This window comes from Lepidochelys olivacea, assembly GCF_965140295.1.
Source record: "Lepidochelys olivacea isolate rLepOli2 genome assembly, chromosome: 6".
Lineage (NCBI taxonomy): Eukaryota > Metazoa > Chordata > Testudines > Cheloniidae > Lepidochelys > Lepidochelys olivacea.
Window position 1 is genome coordinate 98,225,396 of NC_140416.1, and position 12,957 is coordinate 98,238,352.

General features: G+C 40.3%; 1 protein-coding gene across 3 annotated transcripts in view; it reads right to left on the minus strand.

The window, feature by feature from the left end:
• The window catches only part of RPS6KA5 (ribosomal protein S6 kinase A5), a 194,679-nt gene that overhangs the window by 180,620 nt on the left and 1,102 nt on the right, over positions 1-12,957 (minus strand). The window lies entirely within an intron of this gene.

The window sequence follows — 12,957 nt, forward strand, 5'->3', positions numbered from 1 at the left end:
CCCGGAGGGCAGACTGGAATCCACCCAACAGCCTCAAGGATGGGAGAACCAAAGAACAAGATAACATCTTGGAGCCGTCAGGAATGTGCTATCTGCTGATTGATTCAGCAACAGCATGATGAAGCAATTCCCATAGACTGGCATAGGAAGAAATTCCTATAAAAATAGACTCTAAAAAGTGAGAACTTTGGGGTCTGATTCTGCAAACCAACTTCCAGGAGCATCAGATGAGCATCTGACAAGGCCCTGCTCCCTCCTCATGTCCAGGCCACCTGGCCAGTGGCTTGGCATGAGCAACTCTAAGGCTGGTAACTATGATAACAACCTTGCAGAACCTGTGTGTGTATGTTTGTATGAATGAATGTGAGAATAAATTTGAGATTGAATGGAATGTTATAACTATAACTAACTGCTTACTATGATTCTTTCTGTATTCACAATAAATGTGGTATTTTGCCTTTTTCCCTTTAATAAGATCCTGCTGGTTTTTATTTTATTGGTACAACACTAGGGCACCATATCCAAGACATGGGGATGCACAAAAGCTCTTGATGAAGAACAAAAATTTTAAAAATCCAAACCTAATGAAATATGTAACTCTGAAGAATCAGAGGACAGCCTGTTTATGACAATTGGCAAAATTAGCAGCAGATAAGTACAACTGATTGTTCTAATCAAGAAAGGGGTATCAATAGGGCAGAAGGATAACAGCACCCGACACACAGAGGTTCCTATATACATTTCTGAAATTCAGGAATTATAGTTGTAACATTTCTTAACATGAATAAAAAATTACTGACTCAAGTGAGATACTTATGTCTCGAAGGACAGATATTCTTCATCTGGTTCTGCTTCCGCTCAAGCAGTAACAGTTTCTTTCTGTTCCTTATCCTCAGCAAGAAGTGAAAGTTGCAACTCAATCTAAACGAACTGGAATCTTGCCAATCTTTCTGTTCTTTTTTTAATTGAAGTCTCTCTCAAGTGTCATGGCATATCAAAAGTATCTGGATTCCAGACAACTAAGCAGAAAGAATTAGACAAAAGAAAGATAAAGAGAAAAAGAAAACAATAGTGTTATCAAACTAGCTTGAATACAAAGGAGCTGTAGACTCTTAGGGCACAGACTCATAAAACAAAGCTTTTGAGGGGGATAGTTATGAAGCCCAACTCCTGTTTTTACTGTCAAGTAGTTATATGACCTGCTATTGCTTAATACAATTCACATGCACTAGTATGCATGAATAAGACACCTATATGATCTTCCATGCAGTAAAAGAATAACAGAACTATCTGAGATAAACCTGCTTAGATTAGATGAACCTCAATGTCTTGAGGAAGAAGACAACAAAATTACTCAGTTTCACTACTATAATAATTATCCCCTTTCAGAGGGTTCACCAACCATTTGTTTGTATGGCAAGTGCAAAAATCTAGATATCTGGGTGGACTGCTAGGACAGCAGAAACAGCTACAGCCAGATCAACTTTTTCACATCTACATACAGCCAAAAGGTTCAGATCATATCTTCTGGATGCAGATCTTGCAACTGTTACCCATGTCTTTATCACCTCCATATTACACTACCACAATATGTTCCACGTTACGCTAGATCTTAAATCTATCCAGAAACTAAAGCTGGCACGGTAGTCATCATCTTTCCTTAAAGAAAAGAAAAGCCACAGTTTACATCTTTGCAGAACATAACAGTGCTACTGGTTCTGCACTGTTTCGCTATTAAATATACCGTGCAGAAATTAAGGGGACAGTTTTGATCTATATAGTTCTAAACAGACTGTGACCTACTTATCTGATCAATCACCTCCCCATTTAAGATATTGGGAGGACTTTAGAGGGAGACCTAAGAATATAATGTGTTTTTAGATGCTAGGTTATTTATGTATGTTCATTATTGGCAGAAGAGCCGTACTGGAGTATTTTTTTAAATGTTTCAAGCATGGAGAGCAAAGCATAGGCATTCCTCTTGAAACAATGAGTGTATAACTGAAATAAAAATATCAGCTGAGGCAAAATTAGAGTGAAAGAGACTCTTCAAGAAATATTCTGACATTATTTGTATTACACTAATGCCTAGAGGATCCAATACAGATGAGGGCACCATTGTACTACATGTCCTATATGTAGACTTGGAAGGATTAGATTTTTATCTGTAAACGTTGATAAATGTCAATTAAACCATACACACAAACTGACAAAAGAATATTCCCATTGATAACTGAAATTTAAAGTAGGCAAAGAAAGAGAAATGCTGCTTGAGAACTTAGTTTGATTTAAGCGTATCTACTTTGTATATTTTGACATGTGATGTTGACAATTAGTGTTCAAGCAGTTATAAATCTTTAACTTTTTAAATCTCAGTCTGTCATTAAACTGACCCCATCCCCCATAATTTCCCCTAACTATGAAAAATTAAATATATTTAAAATAGAAAAAGCTTAAAAATTAAACATTAATATAATCCATAAAAATTATAATTGAATTCTACCAAGTCTGTCTACATACCTGCAAGAGGAGATGCCTCTGCCAAGAAGAGTTTACAATATAACATAGATGAGGGGAACAAAGGATTATTGTCCCATTTTTACAGATGCAATCAAGGAGAGTTTTTTCATAAACTTCAGCAAGTCTTGGACCAGTGACCAGCCCGTGATCACACAGGAAGTCTGTGGCAGAGCTGGGAACTGAACCCAGATTCTATGCAAAAACCATATGGCTAAGGTCTTTTAATATGTTTTCAGTCCCAGATTAAGTGAAATTCTCACCCTTCCATAGTGTCATCACAAGGCAGAGTAAGTGCTGTGTGCCCTAAATAGGCATTTCCACATCTTAAAATGTTTAGCTATATTTTAAATGTAGCCTTAACTCCAAACTTCCTGAGTTTATAATGCTTGTTTCTGAGATAATTACAACATCCCAGTACTGTTTTTTTTTTTTACCCTAAATTACTGACATGTTCCCTCAAGCATAATTCCATCTTCAGGTTTTTTTCCTAGTAATTTCCTTGTTTTATTTAATTATTAAAAAAATCATAAGCCAACACTAAAAAGAAACCTGAAGAGACTATTAACATGTGATGTTTGTAATGATTTGAAGATATGTCCTATCGACCTTAAAAATATTTATTTTAACTTTTAGGATAGATTCAATGAGTATGCTCAGGTTGCTTTACGCTGTTGTGGAGACGTGCAATACAGCCATAGTTTATTGGCCAGTTAATCTGTTCAAAGCTTCTTTGCGTAGTTAAGGAAGTGCAAAGCAACCAGAGGGCACACACCATTTTTTCCTTAGTTCTGGTACTCTACACTTGCTCTAGGTTCCCTCACTCCTGTTGAACCGACCTTGTGTGCAATGGGTAGATTTTTTAAAAATAAATATTAAGACGCACAGATCATTTTTAACAACGATTTTCATTACTGGAAGTTTCTGCTTCAGAAACTGGCTCAAAATAGTCTCCTTTGAAAAAATTTAAAGAATTGTCCATTTCAAAAGTGGCTGCCCTCTCCCATTGTTATCAATGGCAAGGAGGATACAGACTGCCCTGAGTTTAGTTTCAAAATAGCAACTATTTTTTTTTGGCCTCCAGAGACGATGTTCCTGTAATCATAGGGGGGACTAAGTGAGGAGCACTGCGAGGAGCACGTGAGTGGAAGCAGTGGTCTCAGTTGCACTGCAATAAATAGGATATGGCAGCCATTTTGAAAGGGCAATTCTTTTCAAAATTTTCTGAAGGAGAAAATTCAGCCTTGCTGAAGCGTAAAAAATGGTTACTTATCTGTACAGTTACTGATGTTCTCTGAGATGTGTTGTGCACGTACACATTTCACTGTAAGTGTCAGCCCACCCAGTGCACTTAGGTTGGAGACTTGATAGCAGTACTGACACAGCAAAGAATGCGACCTGCACATCCTCATGCCAAGGGCATCAAGAGCACAGTTGCCCCATCTCTCTCTCTGTTTCTTTGCACCAGAGAAAGTAAGATGGTAACTGAAGTAGGGAGGATGTGGAACATATATGTACACAAGACATCTTGAAGAACCCGGGAAGGATTCCCAGAATCAGCCATTGTTTTCCTTGAAATGTGAAAAACAGTGTTTAGTTCATGGAATTAGTAGTAAAATTAGAGGTGCATGTATCTTATTAACTCTGTTTCCTCAACCTCCAGGAAGAAATCCCAGCTGGTGTGGACCCAACCTAAACCAGGCTGGCCAGCATCATCTGTGATTTGGGGGGGGCGTGTGATAAATGAAGGGGGGAGGCACCCAGCCAGCCAGTTAGCTATAGAATCCCTCTTGGTAGTTGTTCTCTACTTGCTTTACCTATAAAGGGTTAACAAGTCCACAGGTAAAAGGAAAGGAGTGGGCACCTGACCAAAAGAGCCAATGGGAGGGCTAGAACTTTTTAAAATTGGGAAAAAAACTTTCCCTTTGTCTGTAGTTATTGTTCTCTGGAGAGAGAGGACAGAGCAGACACAGGGCTGAGACTACACTGTAAAAAGCTTTTTGTCAGGTATGGAAATCATCAGATCATACCTAAAACTCCTCATTTGAACCCAGATAGGTAAGTAAACCAGAAAATGTGTAGGAAGACGCAATTAGGTTTATTTTGTTTATTTCTTATGTCTTGTGGACTCCTCTGTGCTAACCCCAGATGCTTTTGTTGCTTGTAACCTTTAAGATGAACCCCCAGAAAACTATTTTGGGTGCTTAATTTTTGGAATTGCTCTTTTAAAAATCTAGCAATAGTCTGAGTTTTCAGATATATTTTCTTTTTGTTTTTAATAAAATTTACCTTTTTTAAGAACAGGATTTGGGTTTGGGTGTCTTAAGACGTTTGTGCACATGGTTTTTAGTTAGCTGGTGGCAACAGCTGATTTCTTTCCTTTCCTTTCTTAGCTCTTCCCCGGGGGCGGGGGGGTGTGAAAGGGCTTGAGGGCACCCCGCAGGAAGGAATTCCCAAGTGCGCCTTCCTGGGTTCCAAGGGGGTTTGCATTTGGTGGGTGGCAGCATCTACCCATCCAAGGTCAGAGAGAAGCTGTGACCTTGGGAGTTTAATACCAGCCTGGAGTGACCAGTATTAATTTTTAGAATCCTTGCAGGCCCCCCCTTCTGCGCTCAAAGCGCCAGAGTGGGGAAATAGTTATTCTAAAAATACACAAGTAATTTTTTTCTCCTTGGAATGCTCATGCACATATCCATTCCATTACAGGTGACTTCCAAGCAGTTCACTGATGACAGTAGGGCTTCAGAGACTAGCAAAACATTGGAAGATCTGTCCTCCAGTCTAAGTCTGCATCAGCCCAAAATGCCTGAATGACGGCTTAGTGTTTTGTGAATGTATGCACTGAAAACCATGCAGCTGCTCTGCATATTTCTGACTCAGGTACATTGTTTAGAAAAACCACTGATGTTGCTTGTGCTCTGGTTGAATGTGGTGGTGTTTTAGCTGGAGGGCCTAAACTGACTATTTCATAGAAAATCCAAAAACACGCAATAATCCAGGTTGACATTTGTTGAGTTGAAAGTGGCTGTTCTTTAACTTCTTTTGCAGATGCTACAAAGAGTTTGGGTTAAGATCTAAAACTTTTAGTTCTACAAATGTAAAAGGACTAAGCCCTTCTAACACGTAGGGCATGAAGTCTGCTCATCTTTGTAAGAATGAGTTCTGGGGAAAAATAAACACAGATGCACTGACTGATTCAAATGAAAATCCTAAACACTTTGGACATAATCTTAAGGGGAGGTCTTAAAGATACCCTGGCCTTGTGAAAAATTGGTGTAGAGCGGGTCCATCATTAAAGCTTGAAGCTCTAATACACTTCTAACAGAAGTGACTGCCATCAAGAAGAGTCTTGTATAACATGTAGGCAAAGAACATGAAGCCATTAACTCAAAGGGAGGATCTGTCAAACAGTAAAGGACAACATTCAGCTCTCAAGGAGGAATCTGGCTCTTAAGTAAATAAAGTTCTGATAAGAGCTTTAAGAAAACTGCAGGTTGTAGTGTGAGAAAACACTGAAGATCCTTGGTAGGTGGATGTATGGCAGATATAACTGCCAAGTGTATTTAACTGAACAGATCAAAAGGTTTGATTGTTTGAGCTGCAATAAGCATCACAGAATGTCCTGAATGCGAGTTGTTCTAAAAGATGATTAACAGGATAATGCACAAACTGAAAACCTCTTCCACATGGCGAGGAAAGTACATCTTGTATACTCCTTTGTGCTGGATATCAAGATTCTATAAGAAAGTTCACACTAAGATCTTTCAATCGGGTTCAGCCAGTGATGAGCTATGCTGTTAGGTGCAGAATGTGAGGACTGGGATGAAAGAATTGTCCCTGGCTCTGTGTCAGGAGACCTTCTGGTACAAGGGACTTATTGGTGGCTGGATGAACAGCTCTTGAAGAGCTACATACCATACATACTGAGAAATGAAAAGGGCGAAATCCCCTGAAACCTGTAGTCCAGTGTGAGCTGAGTAATTGTTTTTGTGTTTTGCTTATGTTTGAAAAATAAGGCTGCTCGGAGAGGCTCTGGGTGTGACTCTGGGTTCTTCAGAAGTGTAGGACAAGCCAGCATCTTATAGTGTCCTTCTGACACCATTCAGGCTGGAATGCGAAATTCCTGCTTAATAAGTCCAGTAACGTACTCTTTGCTCCAGGGAGATGAAAAGCTTTCAGAGTGATTTTGTTGCACATGCAGAAATTCCACAATTGGACCCCCTCTTGACATAGTTTGATGGACTTCAGGAAGACTTAAACCCAGTGTATAGGTGTTTAACTCCAGCATGTTTATGTGGAGAGATTACTCCTGCGACAACCAAAGGGCTAGAGACTGAAGGTGCCTCAAGCGGGCACCCCAGACGATCACTGATACACCTATAACAGAGGTGGGCAAACTACGGCCCGTGAGCCACATCCAGCCTGCGGGACTGTCCTACCCGGCCCCTGAGCTCCCGGCCGGGGAGGCTAGTTCCCGGCTTTTCCCCGCAGCCACGCCGCCATGCAGGGAGCGCTCTGGCCAGCCACTCCTGCCGGGCAGCACAACTTGCGCCCGCCCACCTCCCAGACTTTCTAATAAGCCAGTCCTGCCACTCTGAGCAGCATAGTAAGGGGGCAGGGATCGGGGGTGTTGGATAAGGGGCAAGGGCTCCTGGGGGGCAGACAGGGAGCAGGGGGCCATGTGGAAGAGGTTTTCAGTTTGTGCATTATCCTGTTAATCATCTGGATGGGATGGAGGTTCTGGGGGGGGGCGGGCAGTCAGGGGACGGGGGGCAGTTGGATGGGTTGGATGTTCTGGGAGGGGCAGTCAGGGGATGGGAAACGGGGCAGGGGTTGGATAGGGTGTGGGAGTCCCAGGGGGCCTGTCAGGGGGCGGGGTGTGGATAGGGTTCCAGAACAGATGATAGAGATGGTACAGTGTCTCACCCTTATTGTAAATGGTTTGCTTGGTAGAAGCTGAACCTTGGTGGGCAGAAGCTCCAGTTGCTGATGCAGACTGCCTGTATTTGAAGAGTTTCCCTTTCCTCCTAGACATGTCAGCTTGTTTGTGCTAATACAAAGATTGTCTAGGCTGGCTGAAGTTTATACTGATGTCACTTAGGAGGTAGCACATATGTTCCTAAAGAGCAGAGTATTGTTGGGGAATCTTTAAGAGACCTCACTCATTAGGGGATTTTGGGGTGGGTTTTTTTTGCGGGGGAGAGGGGGAGGGAGAGGGAACAGCTGAAGTCCTTCAGAGGCAGATCCTCAAACGTCGTCTGTTAATTCTTAACAAATGCTTAAGAATTCCAGCCACAGACTGTCACGTTGCTATGGCATTTTCCACCAAGCAAGAAGTTGTATCCACTGTATCAGTGATTGTCTGAACAGATGTCTTTTTTGACCAGATGACCTTCTGAGACAAAATGTCAAACTGGTCTCTATAGACTTCTGACAGTTTGGATGAGAGTTCTAAGACTGAGTCCCAATTAACAAAAGAATATTTTTTAAGCAATGCCACACAGTTGGATATCCTCATGTGGAAGCTCACTATGGAATAGGCTTTTCTGGCAAACAGATCTAGTCATTTAAAGGCCTTCTCCTTAGAAGCAGACTGTATTGGGATCTGCTTGGACCTCTCATTTGAAGCAGTAACAACCGGGGAAGCTGGCACTGAGTGCATAAAGAATTGCACAAAGCCTTGTGCTGGGACATGGTATTTTCTGTCTGCCTTTTTAAAAATGGCAAGCTGAAGTCTACCAAAGCACTTGTGTACAAGTAGTATTTAATTAGCAGGAAGGACAATTCTTCCAGATAGGCAATTAAATATTTAAGAAGAGATGAATTATCGGTGACCATTGAAATCCTTCAACATGCTCAAGGTCTTAACTTGGGTGTAGGAACAGGCTACAGCAGAAATTCCAGAAGAATCTCCTTACTTGAGTTCCTCCCAGATCATTCTATTTTGGAAAGGAAAGATATGCTGTGAAACCAGACCCCAAACCTTGCAGATCTTTCAGCATCTACAAAGGGAAAAGGCCACCCAAGCTAGCAGAACGGCCAAACTCAGGAGCTAAGCATTTCCCCAAGTACTCTCTGCAGGACCAGTTTGACGATGGTGGAACAATGTGCATCCCCAGCCCTGTACCAACTACTCATGGGCTTTCCACTTCCCAAACCTGACCTACACATTTACTACTCTTGAACCCATGACCCACATGGTTCCTAACCCTACAGGACTCCCTCCTGAAGGCCGGAGACCGTGCCACAGTCAGTTTACTGCTCTTGGCTGGAGCAAGGAGGGGCGGAAATTGACACACACTACACTCTCCAGTCCATATGGAGAGGTGATTGAATCTAGCCCCTTGTGAAGTGCTGAGCACCCTCAACTCCTATTAACTTCAGTGGTAAGTGAAGGCATTCTGCACCTTTCAGAAGGCACTCAAATGTAACTACTATGCAGTTTTGAAGCCACTCTTGGGTTAATACAGCAAATAAACATATTAGGAACAAGCCAACAATATGGTACATTTACCTACATTTCTCAAATTTGCAAGCCACACTGGGTTGAGCTATAAAATTTTATCTATTTTAGAACTGTAAAAAACCTGCAAACCCTATGATAAAGATTTTCTACATTCGGTTGTTTATATAAACAGCTTGTACGCATCACACTCAAAGTAGAGTGACAATAAATACTATTATTAAAAGGTCAGAAATAGAATATAAAATGCCTGGAACATTAAGGTTTTATTAGATATGAAAAGTATAGCAATGCTTTATTCCTTCTAAGACACTAATCTAATTTTTTTTCAATTCTACTGTCATCCCTACTTTTAATTTTATTTTGAGAATGAACTAGAAAGAGAGAGGAAAAGGGTTGATAAAAATGCAAACTGAAAGTCTTGATTTCAGCATTAGTTCATGAGAATCACTGTGACTACAAAACATTGTTGAAAGGGACACTGCAAACTAGTTCAAGCCAAAAGTTTGACCTCCTTTAAAACTGTTATAGTCCCCAAAAGAGAAGTCAGTGCACAGCACTAAGGGTTCAGAAGTTGGGGATGCTAAACTCTATTACAAGTAGTTATAAGCAAGACAGAAAGATGGCAGGGAATACTAAGTTCTTTCATAACTTTTCCAGACAATTCAAGTTACACTAACTGGTCCTGAAGGGATCCACATCTAGCCTTCCTTAGCCCGAAGTGCTGACCCAATATCAGTGTGGAGGGGAAAAGAAAGGTTTAAGTGGGGTTTATTGAGGCATTCTGGTCAACATTTTTTTAAAAAAAATTCAATACCTCTGAACTTTTGTAATATCTTCCAAGTAGGCTACATTTGAAGATTTTTTTTTAAAATTTAAGATTGGCACAGTTAAAGGGCAAGCTGCACATAAGACCCCTTTTGTCACTCTCAAGTGCATCCTTCAGAATGATAGGCCTGGCTTCCTCCACCTCTGTCTAGGTGGAACCCTGCAGTCCAACCACTCAGACTAGATCTCTAAGCTACAGTACCCGGTTTCTCAACTGTGTTAACCTGATACGCCAAGTTTTGGCACCTCTAACCTTTTCCATCAAGACCTTGTGACTCAAAAACAACTTCTCCCCCCCCCCAAAAAAAAAAAAAGAAAAGAAAAGATAACATTTATTTAGGAAAACAGATTAAAACAACTCCTTACAGAATCCCAGTCCACTACTCTACTGGCTCTGCCAGACCTATTCAAGAGATGGGAGGGAACTATTGAGGGATGTGTTTATGTGTAGGGGAACATGGAGCACAGGAAGGAGGGGGAAACTGAGGTGTATAGTCTGGTTGTTTTGGTGATTCAAAGCAGTTGTAAAACTAGCCTAACCAACTAGTATGTTCTGACTGCTTAGTGCTGCTCCAGGGCAGAACAAAGCTACCATATCATACCAGTGAATACGGCCATACTACCCACCACCTGACCAGGATGGTGATGGCAACTGTGAAATGCTCTGAGATTAAAGAGGCTAAAAAACACAAACCTCAGTAATAATGGGAGATTTCAACTATCCCCATATTGACTGGGTACTTGTCACCTCAGGACAAGATGCAGAGATAAAAGTTTCTGTATACCATAAAATGACTGCTTCTTAGAGCAACCAGTCCTGAAATCCACAAGGGGAGAGGCAACTCTTGATTTAGTCTTAAGTGGAGCACAGGATCTGCTCCACTGTATCTGAACTGCTAGATAATAACCACAATAACATAATTAAATTTAACATCCTGGGGAGGGGGACACCAAAGAAGCCCACCACGGTAGCATTAAACTTCAAAAAGGGGAACTACACAAAAATGAGGAAGCTAATTACACAAAAATTAAAAGATACAGTCACAAAAGTGAAACGCCTGAACGCTGCCTGGAAGCTCTTTAAAACCACTGAAATAGAGGCGCAAATTGAACGTATGCCCCAAATTAAAAAATATTGTAACAGGACCAAAGGAGTGCCACCATGGCTAAACAATAAAGTAAAAGAAGTGGTTACAGGCAAAAAGACATCCTTTAAAAACTGGAAGTCAGATCCTACTGAGGAATATAGAAAGGAGCATAAACTCTGGCAAGCCAAGTGTAAAAGTATAATTAGGCAGACCAAAAAAGAATTTGAAGAGCAACTAGCAAAAGACTCAAAAACTAACAGGCAAAAATAATTTTAAGGACATCAGAAGCAGGAAGCCTGCCACACAAAAAGTGGGACGACTGGATTACTGAGGTGCTAAAGGAGCACTCAAGGCCATTGAGGAGAAGCAATATGAATTATTTGTATCGGTCTTCACTGCAGAGGATGTGAGGGAGAGTCCCACACCTGAGCCATTCTTTTAAGATCCTTGCAATTATCCCAAACAACAAGCATTATAAATTCAGAACTAAGGTTAAACTTGAAAGAAATGTAAACATGTTAAGATATAGTTAATAATCATATGATCACTGCAAGGGGTTACTACAAGGTAGATTTAACATTGTTTATGTGCCCTAACTGTACATTTCCTTAATTTATTTTTTAGGAGAATAACTATAACAGCCCCCATGATGTACTTCACCCTAAATTACTGATATGTACTCTCAACCTTAACACCAATCTAACCATTTTCTTGTCTGGCAATTAGGTAAACAAGCATCTTTACTGAAGACACAAAAAGAAGTTTATAAAAGCCTTCTGTTAAAAATACATATATGGACTTTTCAGAGCTAGAAAGAATTTAAAGTAAGGGCTGACCAAAATCAAGAGTGATAATAAAGAAACCACACTCTCACATTTCAAAACATTTCTTTATTCCATATACCATCTTTGTACAACTGTGTTAGTTTTTAGTTATAAAGCAGTCTGAAAGATATAAAATAAAGTTGTATTGTGTTTACGCCTACCACACGACCTCACACACCACCCTATCTCAAAACTGAAGGTGAATTTGTTCTGTATCTACACTCACTCATTTAAAAAAAATAGAAAGGAGAGCAAAATTGCAACCCCTATATAAGGTAGTATGGATCTAGCTGTCAAAAAGACTGCTTCTCTCTCTGTGCTGCAGTGACAGCTGAGGTCAACTGGGGAGCTTTTGTACACAGTCCTTAGATCTGAATGTCTGGGGGTGGGAGTCTGCACTTTCTCAGTGGTGTGTCCTTTGCTATTGAATTTACTTTCACAAGTGATCCATCAAAGACTGAATCTCTTACACTTTGTCTTGCAGGTTAAGACTTCTCTCTCTCTCTTTTTCTTCACAGAAGTATCATATTATTGTTTTGTGGTGCAGCTAACTTTACTTTATTTTGGGGCTGTAGGGGAAAAGAGAGGAATTTTTTTTTTGGTTGGCATAGGTAACAGGATATGGACTGTTTTAAAATACGGTGCATGAATTTTATCTATGTACTGTGTGCATTTTGTAAACTTAAAATAAGCCCAAAACTTCCTGTCACATTTAAGTTTTCGAAGGGGTCTTCAAGTAACAAGATACCAAAATCATCCATAAAACCACAACTTACAACAGCATTCCTACTGTGTTTTGAAACATTACACAGCATATTTTGTTTGTGCAAATATTTCCACACAGAGTTTTCAAACTGCTATCTAATTATGAGGAGGTTTGAAGATCCAGACAGAAAAGTCAATCATCTATCAACATACCAAAAAAAGCTGTACTTGCCACAGCTGTGGACACTTAATGATGCTTTAGAAAAAGAAAGCATGGAATTTTAAGTGGGCAGAAGGGGAACTGGTGAATACTATAGTAAGATGCAATGTATTGGACCATTATTTCTTAAAAAGCACCTTTTAAAATACATATAAAGAAACTAGAACTCAGGTCCACACATGGGAAAATACGGTGAATTTGTGGTAGGCAACAGGCATTCTCCAACCATTTATGCCCTTCAAAACCCTCAGACACTATATGTTAGGCAAATTTAAAGATCACCCAAAACCCAATACTAATATATATCCATAT